The sequence below is a fragment of the Emys orbicularis genome, chromosome 1 (assembly GCF_028017835.1).
Source record: "Emys orbicularis isolate rEmyOrb1 chromosome 1, rEmyOrb1.hap1, whole genome shotgun sequence".
In the NCBI taxonomy this organism is placed as follows: Eukaryota; Metazoa; Chordata; order Testudines; family Emydidae; genus Emys; species Emys orbicularis.
In genome coordinates, this window is record NC_088683.1 from 301,909,438 (window position 1) to 301,927,095 (window position 17,658).

At 42.4% G+C, this 17,658-nt stretch overlaps 1 pseudogene; it reads left to right on the top strand.

Annotated features, from left to right (window-relative positions):
* LOC135872954 (DNA (cytosine-5)-methyltransferase 3B-like) overlaps positions 1-14,735 on the top strand; it is a 130,493-nt pseudogene extending 115,758 nt beyond the window's left edge.
* Positions 14,736-17,658: the final 2,923 nt, after the last annotated feature.

The following is a 17,658-nucleotide window of genomic DNA, read 5'->3' on the forward strand; positions in this document are numbered from 1 at the left end:
GTTTATCATGCGCTGATGGGATTGCAACAAAAGGTGCTACATCTGCAACTGATAAACTCACTAATGTTTGTGCTCAGACTATGATAATGGGGGTTTCATAAATATCTAGATAGAAGCACCCTCTAAATTCCTGGGGGGGGGGGTACAATTTCAGTGCTTTTAGGCACACTCAGATTTGGAGGTGATCAAAATTTGCTAACTGGTTTCGTACATTTCTTCTATACACTTGCTAGTCACTGTGATAAACTCAGGACAAACGGCTGCGGGGGCGGGGGGGGGGAGGGGGGGAGAAGGGTAGAAAACAGTCCCAGAAGTTTAAAAGGCCCTCCTCCCTATCAAACTGGGAAGGGGTGACTACAAGTCAGTCAGGTTAGTTGAGAAGGGGTTACCAGAGATCAATTAGGATCAGGTGAGAGCGAGTTACCTGTGGTCAATTAGGATCAGCTGATTCCAACTAAGGGCTGCCTGAGACCTTTTTAAACCCTCCCCTGTGGTGAGGGGGGGGGGGGGGGTCAAGTTACCAGTAGCAGCAAGGGAGCAAGCCTCTCCAGGAGGGGAGGCTGCATTCCCTCCTATAAGGGAGAAAAACAAACCCAAAACACTGGCTGAGAGCATGGACTGCCCCTATGCAGCCAAGAGGGACTGTTTTACCCCAAGCCTGTCTCACCAAGACTAAAAACAGTACAGGCTGGTGAGACTGAGAAGGTGCCTTGCCACATCACAAATAAGGTTAGGTAGAGGAAATTCTTACTGCTTCTTGGTTCATGAATGTTTTTAGAACTGAACCACAAAGCTATTTTTTATTTTACTTGTCAATGTTTCATTGCTGTATGCATTGTGGATGAATGATACCATATTTACATCAGAATAATGATTTGCCGTCTATCTACTAGTATGATTTAAAGAGTTTGAAGTGGAGTAGAATTGAAGTATAATTAAATTATCTCACTTTGGTTCCCTGGGAACCTCAATTAGGAGAGTGACATGTTACTGTTGCAAATTAAGCATATTTTGTTGATGTGTAGGAGACAGAAGAACAAAGATGGAAGGGAATAATTTGGTGGCATGTAGAGGGGGGAAATCTATTGCAGATGCATTGGAGAATTCTATATCAAAGTAGAGAGTATTAATGTCTCAAATAATGGCTGTAATATACATAATCCTCCAAGAATGACTATTATGGCTAGTGTATTAAGAAGCAATAAATTAATAACACTTTAATTCCTTCAAGCACTTCTGTTGCTCCTTAGTTCAAAAATAAGGTATCACATAATAGTGATGGGATGAGTCACAGATTATAGTGATGAATAGCTCCCAGCAGGAGATCTAGTATAAGAGGATCCTTTCTCTTTCAAAGAGTGATCATTTGTCCTTTCCTTTTCATTCCATTAATACAATTATTGCTATAGCTAATGTCAAACCTTTCAAGGAAGAAACAAACTATTATCGAGTTCAAATAAATTTGGAAACACAACTTCCAAATCTAAAGGTGTTTTGGAGGCCTAGGAGAAAGTTGAGTATTTGTCCAACTTTGAAACTTATGGCAGTCACTGGCAAAACAAGCACCAATCTTGCCCATAAACCCTGCCATCTTTTCCTGTGCTCATTTGGAGCCGTGTGTGTGTGTGAGAAAGAGAGAAACAAAAACACCTACAAGGGAACCTGTATAATGAGGGAAGATTGTTCACCTAATTAAATACCTCAGTAATTAATGGAAGAATTGCATGTGAAACAGCTACACAAGTGATTCTGGGGATGAATATTATTATGGATACATCATTACAACAGTGCTTTTCACATCTATTCTGGTAATGTACACTCAGGGTGCAATCTTAGCTCCACTGAAGTCAATGGCAAAATTACCATGGACTTCAATAGAGGCAGGATTTCACCCTCAATGTCTGACTAGGGAAAGCTCAAGCCAAAATACTAAATACAAACAGCCTGGAACTTCAAGGGATTTTCAAAATCTGAACCCAGGTCTGCATATGATTTATTTTATTTTATTTATTTTACAAATTGATCTCTAGCTCTGTTATGAGCTGAACCAGACATCTGGACCTTAACATCCTGTGGATAAAAACTGGATAATACCTGCTGATTCTTGCACACTATTAGTTCACAATGCCATTATCTGCAGTGACTATAAATTTGAGTTTGTAATTTCTTGATTCCAAGACAGAAGGTGCATTCTAAGTCCTGTAGCAAAATCCACGGTGCTCTTGTAAGACCTTTTATGATTTGAGCACTATATAGTTAATGTGTTTATTAAATTAAAGTGTTAATTAAAATTTTTGGTGGGTTATACTGATAGAGTGACAATTGTCAGCATTTCCCTTACAAACCCCTGTTTTAAATAACTGAGCTATAAAAAATTGTTCTGGGCTGAAACTTGGGCATACTTGCAGCAGCTATGGACTGTGAGGTCAAACATGCATTACAGCACAAGTACCTAAATATAGCATACACTTAATGTAAGACCGTCTGTGAAGTATCAGGAGATTGTTAATTTTGTTCATTATTGACTTGATAACCTGAAGTAGCATCCCTTTGGAGCCATTACAGAATATCATGTTAATGCAGTGTGATGTACATGTGCACTAAAAAGCCTTCATCAATTTGTTTTTCTTGACTGGTTCAGAGAGTTCGTAGATTCCAAGGCTAGAAAGGACCATTGTGATCATCTAGTCTGATCTCTTGTATATTACAGGGCATAAAAGTTCCCCAAAATAATTCCTAGAACATATATTTTGGGACGACATTTAATGTTGATTTAAAAATGGCCAGAGATGGAGAATCCACCAGAACCCTTGGTAAATTGTTCCAATGGTTAATTACTCTCATTATTAAAAATGTATACGTTATTTCCAGTCTGAATGTGTGTAGCTTCAGCCATAGACAACCAACTTTTCCGTGCACCGGAGGGTGCTCAACCCCTGCCCGGCTAGGCCCCACCCCGACTCCACCCCTGCCCTGCCCCCTCCTGCCCCCGCCCCGCCCCATTCCAACCCCTTCCCCAAAGTCCCTGCTCCAAATCTGCTCCCTCCCTACCCCTTTTGGACTCCTTCCCCAAATCCTGGCCCCGACCTCACCTCCTTCCCCTCTCCCTCCCAGCACTTGCCACCACGAAACAGCTGTTTCACAGTGGCAAGCGCTGGGAGCTAGGGGGAGAAGCGGAGCTCCGGTGTGCTCAGAGGAGGAGGCAGAGGCAGAGCGGAGGGGAGCTGGGGAGGGGAGCTGCCAGTGGGTGCAGAGCACCCACCAATTTTTCCCCATGGGTGCTCCAGCCCCGGAGCACCTACAGAGTTGGCACCTATGGCTTCAACTTCTCGCCATTGGATCATTTTATATCTTTCGCTACTAGATTGAAGATTCCATTATCAAATATTTTCGCATGTAGGTACTTATAGACTGTGCAAGTTGCCCCTTAAGCTTCTCTTTCTTAAGTTAAATAGGTTGAGCTCCTGGAGTCTATCAATATAAGGCATGTTTTCTAATCCTTTAGTCATTCTCATAGCTCTTATTTGAACTCTCTCCAATTTATTAACAACCTTTTTGAATTGCAGATGTAACCCTCACTGCTCCTTGGTGTAGTGTTCTGTCCCATATAGTGGCACTGAGACCACTTAGAGAGAGAGACAGAGAGATTAATGAGTCTGCTCTATAGCCTTAGCTAACAGCCAGTTGGCTTTTAGCTCATGCAGTAGAGCAGGGGTCGGCAACCTTTGGTATGTGGCTCACCAGGGTAAGCACCCTGGCGGGCCGGGCCAGTTTGTTTACCTGCCGCGTCTGCAGGTTCGGCTGATTGCGGCTCCCACTGCCCGCGGTTTGCTGCTCCAGGCCAATGGGATCTGCGGGAAGTGGCATCGGCCGAGGGATGTGCTTGCCACGGCTTCCCGCAGCCCCCATTGGCCTGGAACGGCAAACCGCAGCCAGTGGGAGCTGTGATCTGCCGAACCTGCGGACGCTGCAGGTAAACAAACTGTCCGGGCCCGCCAGCGGATTTCCCTGATGGGCCGCATGCCAAAGGTTGCCGATCCCTGTTCTATAAATATGGCCTACCTTCTTTATTCCTAGATGTATATATTTAACCATTTTAAAATGTACATTTTACGCTTATTGTCAGCTTACCAATCAGTTCAGATCATTTGGAATCAGTGCCCTGTTCACTTCATTATTTACCACTCCCCCATTTTTTTTTGTCATCTGCAAACTTTATCAGTGATGATTTTATGTTTTCTTCCACGTAACTGATAAAAACGTTAAATAGCATAGGGCCAATGACTACACTAGAAACACACCCCTTCGATGGTGATTCCCTGTTTAGAGTTACATTTTGAGATCTATTAGTTAACCAGGTTTTAATCCATTTAATATATACCATGTTGATTTTTTATAATTATTGTTTTTAATCAAAATGTCATGGAGTACAAAGTGAAAACATCTAAGTATATAATTCCATGTAATATATTTTGTAAATAGTACATTTGCTACTTTTATGTTCTTCTTTCATTGAGAAAATCCACGGCCCTGTGAAAATTAGTGTACAATAGCTTTTGAAATATGGGGTGAGATTTTTTTTCAGGTGCTCAGCACCCACAATTGGGGCCAGATTTCCAAAGGAGATCAGTTCCTGCTGTGACACTTAGGGCCAGATTTTGAAAAGGGCTCAACATGCTGAGCTCTTCTGGATATCTGTCACTTAAGTTGGTGCTGGCCTGGGGTCTGAACTCTTCTGAGAGTGCTGCCCATTCTGTTCAGTTTAGAAAGAATAGAGTAGATTATTACTATGAATACCAGTATTTCAATTTTACGGCAAGAGGGACTCTCTCTGCTCTTCTTCCCTCCCCCGCCCCCCGCCTCCCAGGTCTTTTCAAAATCATCAAAAGAGTATAAATAACAGTAAGAAAAATAGAAACACTAAGATTATGATAAAAGACAGCTATTTGCCTTGCTCCCCCCAATCTGTCCAGAATGCTGGTGTGAAAATCAATTTTATCTCCTGAAACTAAGACCATGAAACTCCCCAATTAATTTTTTTCATCAGTTACCATCTCCTTCATCATGTTCAAGCCCCTTGTCCTCCCCAACCAGGCTCTGCTTTCATTTCTGCTTACTGTACCCCCTTTTCTGATCCTGAGACTCCACTCAAGCTTCCCACTTTGATGGTCCCTTCATATTCTTTTCCCACTTTCATCTTTGTACTTTGTTCCATACTGCCACTTAAGGCTGAAACAGTCTCCCTCTCCTTGGCTGAAATTCACCTTTATGCAGAAGACTGATACGGTGCTTATATATAATCCACTGTTTAGTTTTTGCTGTGGATCCCCCTCTCAGCTGTCACAGACGATGAGAGTCTGTTATGGCCCCCACTGATGTGATGACTACCGTCTTGGCTGACACACTGGGGATCTCCAGAGCTGAAAGTTATGGAGCCAGGCTCTGAGGCTGGGGCTGTAATAGATTCTCCTCCTCTATGGATCAGGCACAGAGGGGGATATGTAACACACTGACTAGTTGATTACATACACACCACTTAAGCCCTTAAATAAATGGCATATAAACACTGCATTCAGGAAGGTTAGCATGGGTAACAGAGGTGGCACTCTACATTAAAGACACCATTATCTTTTTGTACAGTTATTGATAACTGAGAACCACAGGATCTTTGATTCATATGCATTCATGTACTAAGTCCAGGAGGATCTACTAGTGGGTATCTGTTACAGACCACTGAACCATACCAGGAAAGAGGATAAGTTACTCAAACACTTGTGTGGAAGGAGCAACTGTACTTTCATGGGGGACATTAATTTGGAAACTGTCTGCTGGGGAGGTTGTGCAGCCGGTAGTAAAACATTATTACAGTTTCTAAATATTATAAATGATTATTTTCTAACATAAAAGGTATTGCACCTAACATGAGGTAACTCTATTTTGGATCTCCTTGTGATGGATAAAGATGAATTAATCAGTAGACCGGAAGTTGGTGGTTGCCAAAGGACCAGTGATCATGACCTGATTATGTTCAATATAGGCAAACAGAGGACAGTGCAAACTAGAGTGTGTGTGTGTGTGTGTGTGTGTGTGTGTGTGTGTGTGTGTGTGTGTGTGTGTACTTTATTCAAAAGGGCTTATTTCTCAAACCTGATGAAAGTTGTAAGTTAAAGCAGCGGTGGGCAACCTGCGGCCCATCAGGGTAATCCACTGGCAGGCCATGAGACAGTTTGTTTACATTGGCCGTCCGCAGCTCCCAGTGGCTGCAGTTTGCCCGTTCCCGGCCAATGAGAGCTGTGGGAAGAAGCGCGGGCCGCAGGGACATGCTGGCTGCCGCTTCTTGCAGCTCCCATTCACCAGGAACAGCGAACCGCAGCCACTGGGAGCTGCGGGTGACTGTGCCTGCAGACAGCCAATGTAAACAAACTGTCTCGGTTTACCCTGATGGGCCACATGCGGCCTGCGGACCGCAGGTTGCCCACCTCTGAGTTAGTGATTTAAAGTTTAGACATTAAAATGAATGCAAATATGGAGTGCTTAAAGACGAGTTTCAGATGGCCAAAAAAACATGCTTCCTCAATCAAGAAAGAGAGCAACTTCGTCTAAAAGCCCATCCTGGTGCAGTGGGGAAGGGAAGACAGAAATTAGAAATAAAAAGGCAGTGTATAAGAATGAAACAAAAGGGGATATAGATAGCAATCAATATAGACTAGAAGGTGGCAAGTTCAGAAAATTGATAAGCAAAGTTAAGAACATCAGGGAAAAATCCATGGTTGGCCAGGCTAAGAACAATAAGGAGTTTTTAAAAAATATTAGGCTAGGTACCATTTCTAGGATTTCTTTTGTTCCTAACTGCACATTAATAATAATGTAGATAAAGCAGACATGTTCAAAATACTCAACATTCATTGGAGGTTTTTAAGAAAAGGTTGGACAAACACCCGATAGGGATGGTCTAATAGGTTTACCGGGCCCTGCTTTAGTACATGGGGCTGGACTTGATGACCTCTTGAGGTCCCTTCTGGCCCTACATTTTTATGATTTGATGAGTCCATGATTGGGGAGATGAATACTGCATTCAGTTTTGTTGTCCACATCTTAAGAAGGATGTTGGAAAAACTGGACAAGATGCCAAATTGAGCCATAAAAATTATTTGAAGGCTGGAAAAAATGCCTTACAGTGGGAGACTTAAAGGGCTCAATCTATGTAGTTTATCAAAAAGAGGATTGTGGGGTTACTTACAGTGTAAATACCTTCAGGAGGAGAAAATGCTGGGTACTAAGGAGCTCTTTAGTCTAGTGCAGAAAGGTATAACAGGAACCAATGGCTGGGAGCTGAAGCCAGATGAGTTCAAATTTGAAGTTAGCCAGAATTTATTAACATTGAGGGTGGCTAAACATTGTAACAAGTTCCCGAGGGAAGTGGTTGATTCTTCATCTCTTGATATCTTAAAATCAAGACTGGAAAATATGTTTTAGTCAAATACACAGGTCTGGGCTCAATACTGGGATATCTTGGTGAAATTTAATGTCTGAAATATATGGAAGGTCATACTAGATGATCTAGTGGTTCCTTCTGGCCTTAAACTGTATGAAACATCACTGGGTCCATGTTAACATACAACTGCTCAGGATGTGGTCTGGTATCTGTAAAATGAAACAAAATTCCTTTAATTATAATAGAGAGAAATCTTTTTTCACTATTCGTTTACTTGTTTCGGCAATAAAAATAAATTAGTCAATTTCACTTTTCCTATTGTCAGGTTTTAGTGAATTTTGCTTTCAGGTTCCAATGCACTAGCACAATACTACAATGATTGGTTCACAAATGCTTTATGTGCTATTTATCTTAACAAAAACAGCTTATTCCTATTGGATCAAGAAATATTAAAATATGATAAAAGCCATTTCTACAAAGTCTAAATTTTGGATCAAATTTGGTCCCTTTAAAAAAATAAATAAATTTTAAGTTTCTTCTGTTAATGCTTAAAAGCAGCTACAGGGGACATATATAATCCAAGAGTTCAAAGCTATGCACATTTGTCAAAAACAAAATGATGTGGTAAAATAGTATGAAAGCGCTCATACTATTTTTTTCTTTATAGATTACTCAGTGGCAAAGTCACAAGGCAATTATCTTTTTTTTCCCCTTCAACTCTGCCCTCTTTTTCATATGCCTCTGTTTGTTATTATGCGATGTTATACAAGAAGGAGGTCAGTTCCAGAACATGCGTACTTTTAAATAGATTATCAAAACACATATTTATTTCACTTTTTAAAGCCAGTCAAATCTATTTATCAAACCTACGTATGAAACAAACAGTAATCAGAAGTAAATGTTTTTTAGCTTTCATTGAATTTTTCAGTATTGTCAGCTACTGAGGCCAAGATATTGTACTAAGAGGAGAATCTAATGTTACATTGCTTTGCAATGAAGGACACTGATCCTGTAGTCCTTTCTTATGCAAAAATTCATTTGACATCAATGGAAGTTTTGCCCAATCAGGCCTGATTCTGTGAAATATAACACTATAACTGAGTATCATTAAGAATAAAATTCACACAGGTGCATGGGTCTGCATGTAGCCCTCTGATACACAAGAACCACAACAGTCCTGTTCATCCTGTTCAGGTTTGGAGTGTGTTGGAGCAGCTGCTTGGGGAAGCCTTGACACATGAGTGCTGTGGGCTTTGGCCTACCCTGAAGTGATTAGAGTCGAAGGTTGTACTGTGGGTGGGCTCGAAGAGGAACCATTGAATCCATGCTTAAGTGGATCCAGTGTTTCTAAATCCCCACATTGAAGGCGGAAATGAGGGACAACAGCGACTACTGCAACCCATACACTAGAATGTCACCTTCTGGGTAGTTATGTTCTGTCCAAGTTCCTACCTACAGGCTGGAGAGTTAGATTTCTATGCCGCAATCCGCACAGATTTCTGAAAACAAAGCCTGATTAGTTAGGCTTTGTTCAGAGATGGGTTAAGCTATTCTAACTAACTATATGGAATGACACTGACTCTGTTTTTTCTCGTATGGAAAAAGAATCTTGCAAACCTGTTTCATACTGATCTCTCTTTGACATCATTGGCAAATTTTGACTATTTTATTTCAAATGGATTCCGAACTTGGTCCTCTGTTCGTAGTTATGAATCACGATATAGCATCATGACCATCTGAAAGAATGGTCTGAATAGTCACCCTCTAGAACTCTTAAGCTGTATGTTAGAAATAACTGTAAAAATAATTTTACTGAGGATCTTTTGAAGTATGATTCATGCAATTCATAAAGATGTGCACCCAGCAATATTTCTAATTGTACATTGACATTCTCATGGGTATGTAAACACAGCAGTGGGGATGGAAGTCTCTAGCTCCTGATTTCTTAATCTCATTCCTGAAGGTATCCATTTCTCATTGGAGGTGAAGGTTGAATGAGTAGCAGTAAGTGTGAGGGAGATGGTAATGGAAATCAGTAATGGTAATTAAATTACAAGAATTAACATATCCAGCATTTCCTGCTCCTCTAAGCTGATGTAACCAATAATGAGAGGTTAATTAGTAAAGTAACTTTACTTCATGGTCTCTTCTCTCACAAGGCACAGTCTTCACCCACAGACGTTATTGGGGTAGACTTGATGTTTAACTCGCTATTCTCTCTTTCTTGGTCTCCTCCATTTCCTGTTGGAGCCAAGGAAAAAACCCTGCTATTGATCCTAGTAAGAGCAGGTTCGAATTCTTCATCCATGAGGAGTATGACCTCATAATTCTAGTCACCTGTATAACATCACAAGTACAGAATTAATGATACCCCGTGTGGCAAATGGCCAATGCTATTGTGGTGGGTCCCGCACTTTTCCTTGGTGTGGTGGGTCAGGGCACCGCCCCTGCCCCTATTCGTGGACTCCAATAATGCCCTGGGGAGGGAGAGAAGGGGAGCGGGGGAGGGACCTAGGTTCACCACCTCCATTCCCAGCCCCTTCAGCTTCACAGGCTTCTTACCCTCTTTCCCCTTGGGCTGGGTTTCTCTCAGTCCTCTGTGCTGGGGGAGTCCCTCTGCCCTTCTTGGGCAGGGTTTCTCTCTCCCTGGTACTCTGATCCTCTGGTCAACACCAGTACTCCTCCAAACTACAGTCAGCTCTCCTGTCTGACTGAAGCAGGGGTTTTTATTAGGTCTCGGGTGGGACCTTAATCGGCTCCAGGTGTTCTAATTACCCTGTAGTAAGTTCTCCTTAGTCCAGAGGGAATAAGGCTCTGATCATCCTGGGGCTTATATACTTCCCACTCTCCTGCTGCCCTCCGCCTCTGCTGTATCACACCATGAATTGAAATAAGGGCAGGGAAAATATTTAATTACTTGCCCCTTTTCCACATGGTGCCTTATCCCTTGTCTGAGTGATTTTTCCAGAAATGATCACCTCTTTGATTGCAGTCTAGAAAAGATGCTGCAGTGCTGAAAATACTGTTTTTTACGTTCCAAATGTAAGACTTCAATACAGCAGATTGATGAGTAAGATGGGATGTATGTAGGTACACAAATGAACCTAATTCTCCACTGCCTTCATTTTGCATAGGGCTTAGTTCAGCAAAGACTTAAGCACCTGATGAAGTTCCATTGGCTGCAGTGGGACTTACAATTTGTGTGCTTAGACAACTCCAATCTCTTTAATTATGCTGGTATAATTAAAATAATACAACCCTTCTTAGTATAGATGCAGTTATACTGGTATAAATGTGCTTATATGTTAGTTGTTTGGCACACTTGCAGTGTTATTGTAGCTGTGTTGATTCTAGGATATGATGATCAATACCCCCCCACTCACCTTTCAAGATCCATGGGTTCTACACATGCTATCACAACATATGGCATATATCATCCAGTGCACTAAATGCCCCAATAACAACTATGTGGGTGAAATCACTACTCTATTGAATGAATTCACACAGAAAAATGATAAAAGACAAAAATACCATATCACCTGTGGATGAACACTTCTCCTAAAATGATCACTTCATATATGACCTCTCAGTCTTTGTACTCAAAGGAAACCTGCACAACATTTTCAAAAGATGAGCTGGGGAGCTTAAATTTATAACTTTGCTAGACACTAAAAATCATGGTCTTAATAAAGACACTGGATTTATGGTTTATTACAACAATCTGTAACTCATTAACTCCTCACCCCTTTTGTGTGTTTTGACTACAGAGTTAACTTGCCACTTCACCTTGAATGGTCTCTTACAATATGTTTTAACTACTTATGCTAAACAATCTGTTCCACCTTGTATTTAGCTGCGACACTCTGAGTTCCTTTCTCAAACATGTAGAAGAGCTCTCTGTAGCTCAAATTCTTGTCTCTCTCACCAACAGAAATTGTCCCAATAAAAGATATAACCTCACACACCTTGTCTTTCTAGTAGTTAAACATGTTTTCTTTTTTGTTTTACATAAATTATTCTCTGAAAGCATAGAACTTTCACATTTGACTGATTTCTCTCTTCATTATAGTCCATTCTTCACTATAACTATCCTGAGTTTTTATGTTTATTTAGATTTGTTGCTTAAAATTAAATATTGTCTTCAGATGCAGTTGACATTTCAATTTGTCTTTTGAGTCACAGGGCACATCTACACCCAAAAAACCCCAAACCTGTGACAGAGTGAACTAGGTCCTGAGGCCCTCTGGGGGCCTCATTGTCCTGCCACACCCATCCCAGGAAAGGAGCAGTGGAGCTAAGTCCTCTAAGCAGCCTAGAGAGACTGAACAAGAAGCAGCCAATCAGGAGGGAAGACTGCAAGGAGCTAGCCAATCAGAGAGGCTACAGGGAACAGCCAATCAAGGCCCAGGAGGGCTATATAAAAGGCACTGCAATGCAGATGATAGTCAGTTACTTGTTGGAGCCAGAGGAGAGCAGTTGGTGCTCCTGGCTGGCCAAAGGGACTGCGGTACCATGGACAGCTCAGTGCTGATAGGGACCAGGGAAGCAAGAGCTGTTGGCTTGCTGCTAGGCCTGAATACAGAAGAGCTCTGAGCTAAGGGTGAAGCACCAGTGAAGGCTGGGACCATGGGGAAGTAGCCCTGGGAACTGAAAGCAGTTTTGCTAAAGAAACATGGTGGCACATGCCTGCTATTATTAGGGTCCCTGGGCTAAGACCCAGAGTAGTGGGTGGACCCAGGTCCCCCCCTGCATTGGTCACTGGAGAAGTAGCCTATAATCAGCCCTGGAAGGGGAACTGAACAGGTAAGGGGCACAGCTAAAGAGCTGGGGCCAGAACAGACCAAGAAGGCAAAACCATTGCCTCCAGGAAAGAAGTCCAGGGGATGGCCTGATACCAGGGCCAGGACTGTTTAAAGACTGCAGGCATTCCCGAGCAGAAGGGGCACTCATGAGAGGTGGGTGCCACGCTGTTACACAAACCCATCAGCAGTGAATCTCAGAGTTGGGTCAACTGACTTGGGCTCGCAGGGCTCACACTATGGGGCTAAACAATAGCAGTATAGATGTTCCCACTTGGGCTCCAGCCCTTGCTCTGCAACCTGATGAGGGGTGTGGGTCTCAGAGCCCAGGCTTCAGTCCAAGGAGAAATGTGTACTTTGCTATTTTTAACCCCTAGTGAGAGTCGTGGACCTGAGTCAGTTGACCCAGGCTCTGAGAGTCATTGCTGCACCTTTTCTTTACTGTATAGATCAGGGATTGGCAACCTTTGGCATGTGGCCAGTCAGGGAAATCCGCTGGCCGGCCGGGATGGTTTGTTTACCTGTGGCGTCCACAGGTTCGGCCGATTGCAGCTCCCACTGGCCGCGGTTCACTGTTCCAGGCCAATAGGGGCTGCAGAAAGCGGTGCGGGCTGAGGGATGTGCTGGCCGCCTCCTGACCCAGATGCCCAAGAACACGGGGGGGGGGGGAGGAGGAGGGCTCTGGGCACCCAGCCACTCCACTGCAGAGGATGGCCCAAGCAACAGAAGGCTGTCATTCAAACAGTTTGATTTTTAGTGTGGCTACAATAAGCAATGTCGCATTGTCCTTCCCTCCTCCCCCACCTCACCCTGGCTACCTTGTCCGTTATCTCATTTTTTTTTTAATTAATAAAGAAAGAATGCATGGTTTCAAAACAATAGTTACTTTATTTCGAAGAGGGGAGGGTGGTTGGCTTACTAGAAATTAAAATCAACAAAGGGGGTGGGTTTGCATCAAGGAGAAACACACACAACTGTCACACCGAAGCCCGGCCAGTCATGAAACTGGTTTTCAAAGCCTCTCTGATGCGCAGTGCGCTTTGCTGTGCTCTTCTATTTGCCCTGGTGTCTGGCTGCTCAAAATCGGATGCCAGGTGATTTGCCACAACCTCCCACCTCTCCATAAACGTCTCCCCGTCACTCTCACAGATATTATGGAGCACACAACAAGCAGCAATAAAAATGGGAATGTTGGTTGTGCTGAGGTCTGACCTACTCAGCAAACAGTGCCAGCGAGCTTTTAAACGTCCAAAGGCACATTCTACCACCATTCTGCACTTGCTCAGCCTATAGTTAAACTGCTCCTTACTACTGTCCAGGCTTCATGAGCCATGGGAGCAAGGGGTAGGCTGGGGTAGGTGCAACCACGCCGTGCTGCCGGCTGGGAGAGCAGCCTGAGGCAGAAGCCTCCAGCTCGCATGATATTCCAGGCAGGACTGAATCTCCATGAGATGAAACTTAAAGAAGAGAATGACCTGGAGTCTCTGGCTCCCATTCGGTGCTCTAAGAGGAGGATGGCCATGTTTGTCCAGGCGCCCTGATTGACCTCACTGAGGAAGATTCCAAGGAGTCCTCCCAGAGCAGCAATACCACATCTGCCAGCAGCACCCAGGAGGATAAGAACAGATCCCCCGAGCTCGTCACTGAGGAGCAGGAGAGCAGAGTTGCAGGGGAAGTGGTGGAATACCAGGATGGGAAAGATTTTGGAATTGGGGAGCTCATGTGGGGGAAGATGAAAGGCTTCTCCTGGTGGCCTGCGATCATCATCTCCTACAGAGTCATGTCCAAATGTCAGGCAATCTCCAGAATGCACTGGGTGCATTGGTTCGGGGACGGGAAGTTCTCCGAGGTTTCAGCAGACAAGCTGGTGGGTCTGATGGCTTTTAGGCAGCATTTCAACCACTGCACGTTTAATAAGCTGGTCTCCTATCGATGAGCCATACACCATGCTCTGGTGATTGCTAGGAGCTGGGCAGGGAAGACGTTCCCAGAACCCCCGGCCAAGCGGCTAAAGACTAACTTCTGCAACAACAGCAAGGAGTGGGTGGAGGAGGACCAGAGCAGAGAACAAATGGGTTCTGAAGTCACAAACAACAACAGGAGCCTTGAAGACAGTTGTTTATTGTGCGGGAGAAAAAACCCAGACACATTCCACCCGCTGTTTGAAGGGGGGCCTTTGCCAGACTTGCAGGGATCGATTCCTGGAGCTATTCTACATGTACAACGAGGACGGGTACCAGTCCTACTGCACCGTCTGCTGCGAAGGTAAGAAGCTGCTGCTGTGTAGCAATGCCAGCTGCTGCAGGTGCTTCTGTGTCAAATGCTTGGAGGTCCTAGTAGGGCAAGGTACCTCGGCCAAGGCAAAAGAGCAAGAGCCCTGGAGCTGTTACATGTGTCAAGCACAGAAGTGCTATGGGGTGTTACAGCGCTGATCGGACTGGAATGTACGGCTGCAAGACTTCTTCATCAGCGACAAAGGACAGGAGTATGATGCACCTTAAATCTAAAAAGGCCCACACATTTCCCAGAGTCACTACCCTTGATAACAGAATGTCAATGGTTGCATTGGCTACTTGGATCACAGCAGCCCCCACAGTAGACTTGCCCACAACAGCAACGGTGACGGTGAGTTGAGTGGGCTCCATGCTTGCCGTGGTATGGCGTCTGCATGGGTAACCCAGGAAAAAAGGCGCAAAATGATTGTCTGCCGTTGCTTTCCTGGAGGGAGGGGCGACTGACGACATGTACCCAGAACCACCCGCGACAATGTTTTTGACCCTCAGGCATTGGGAGCTTAACCCAGAATTCCAATGGGCAGTGGAAACTGCGGGATACCCACAGTGCACCGCTCCGTAAGTCGATGCTAGCCATGGTAGTGAGGACGCACTCTGCTGATTTAATGCGCTTAGTAGGGACATACGCAATCGACTGTAAAAAATCAATTTCTAAAAATTGACTTCTATAAAATCGACCTAATTTCGTAGTGTAGACATACCCTTAGTTCTGAGATGCATCTTTAATTAATTGTAATTTAATACAATTGTGATCTTTCATTGTGATCTACTGGCGTGAAATCTGGACAAGGGCAGAAGTCCCACTGAACGGGACTCTAAACAGCAGGAAGTGTCCGTCCATCATTTTTCAGCTCTTGTACAACCACTGAGGATCCGATCCAGCAGTTGTTACTCATGGGAAAACTCCAGCTGATTTTAATATGGCCAGCATATTTGTGTGTGGCCTCTTATCCAGTCAGTATATATCAACCAAAACTCGCATTTGAATGTGTGGATCTATAGAGATCTGCTTAGAAAAGTCTAAAATGTCTTCATTATTAAAGGGTCCTCTTTTTCTCATTTGCATATATAAAAACCTGTTCAATCAACTTTTTTTAAAGCCATTAAAAAACAAAACAATAAACTAGGAATTTGCATAGACCAAAAATTCAGACCAAAAGGAACACTTTTCAGAGAGTTATTTATATGCAAAGGAATAAAAACAGTACTGTAGAATAGATTTGTTCTTCCAACCTGTGGTAGGACAGTTAACTCATGCGATTAACTCAAAAAATTAATCTCAATTAAAAAAATTAATTGTGATTAATCACACTGTTAAGCAATAGAATACCAATTGAAATTTATTAAATATTTTTGGATGTTTTTCTACATTTTCAAATATATCTATTTCAATTACAATACAGGATACAAAGTGTACAGTGCTCACTTTATATGATTTTTTATTACAAATATTTGCACTGTAAAATGATAAACATTAGAAATAGTATTTTTTCAATTTACTTCATACAAGTACTGAAGTGCAATCTTTTTATCATGAAAGTGCAAGTTACAAATGTCAGGGTTTTTTTGTTACATAACTGAACTAAAAAACAAACCAATGTAAAACTTTAGAGCCTACAAGTCCACTCAGTCCTACTTCTTGTTCAGCTAAGAGAAACAAGTTTATTTACATTTACGGGAGATAATGCAGCCCACTTCTTAATTACAAAGTCACCTGAAAGTGAGAACAGGTTTTTGCATGGCACTGTTGTAGCTGGCATCGCAAGATATTTACCTGCCAAATGCGCTAAAGATTCATATGCCTCTTCATGCTTTGGCCTTGTTCCAGAGAACATACTTCCAAACTGATGACGCTCATTAAAAAAATAATGTGTTAATTAAATTTTGTCTGAACTCCTTGGGGGAGAATTGAATGTCCCCGGCTGTTTTATCTGTATTCTGCCATATATTTCATGTTATAGCAGTCTTGGATGATGACCCAGCACATGTTATTCATTTTAAGAACACTTTCACAGCAAATTTGATAAAATGTGAAATTTTTAAGATAGTTACAGCACTCGACCCAAGATTTAAGAATCTGAAATGTCTTCCACCCTACTCTCAACCCCAGATTTCTACTAGCTCCTCACCTATGCATGCAAACAGATAATTCTTGAAAGAATGAGTCAGAAAACACAACTAAATTGTTCACATGAGGTCTAAATAAAGACTGTGCAAATAAAACTTTTTTCTAATTTAATTTATTAAAGACACTTAATGAAATAGCATTTTTAATTGCAGTGTGTCCTGTTGACATAAGTGGGTGACCCAAAGCTGTATTGAATTCTCTTGCTTGCAAATTTCTAATGGTTTTTCTTCCCTAAGAAGCAGCTTTCAAAAATCAGATTATTTAATTGATTTTATTAAATTGAAAATAAAGGAATTCTTCAGCTCAGTGCTTGATAAGCAATGGTACATCTCTTTATTTGTGGCCATATAGTTTCTGAATGGACATTCTGTTTGGACTTCTTAGCTAAATATAGCCATGGCTATGTGTGTGTGCAATGGCTTCCCCTTCCTAAATTGGTCAGAACCTTTTGACTAGGGATAGTGGGTAAACAACCTTTGATATAGGTGGGCAGCCTGCATAACTCTGAAGTAGCTTGATCATCTGCAGGACATTCCTTTGCTGGCTACTCTGATAGCATTCAACCCTTCAAAGGACTTTACAGAAATCTATAGGAACACAAGATGCCTACCCCAAAAAGTATTATTGGCTCATAGATACTATATGGAAAATGCAGTATAAACATATAAAGATACATTAAGACAATATTTATTGTGAATGCACTAGTCATAACTCATTGTTAAGTCTGCAATGAAAAAAATATAGTTTAAAGGAGGCACTGATTCCATTGACTTTATAATAAAACCCAATATATTTCAATAACCAACTCACACAGCTTAATAAAGGGGCCTAGAATTATTATGTGAAATGTTTAAGTTGAAAAATTTCAATGATTATAACACATTTATATGGGTCCCAGTAGTTTAATGTCATTAAAAGATAGAAAATTTATGTTTGGTACATCTACAGATATTGGTAGTGATGCCATTACAATATGAGTGGAACAGATATGTCCATAATAAA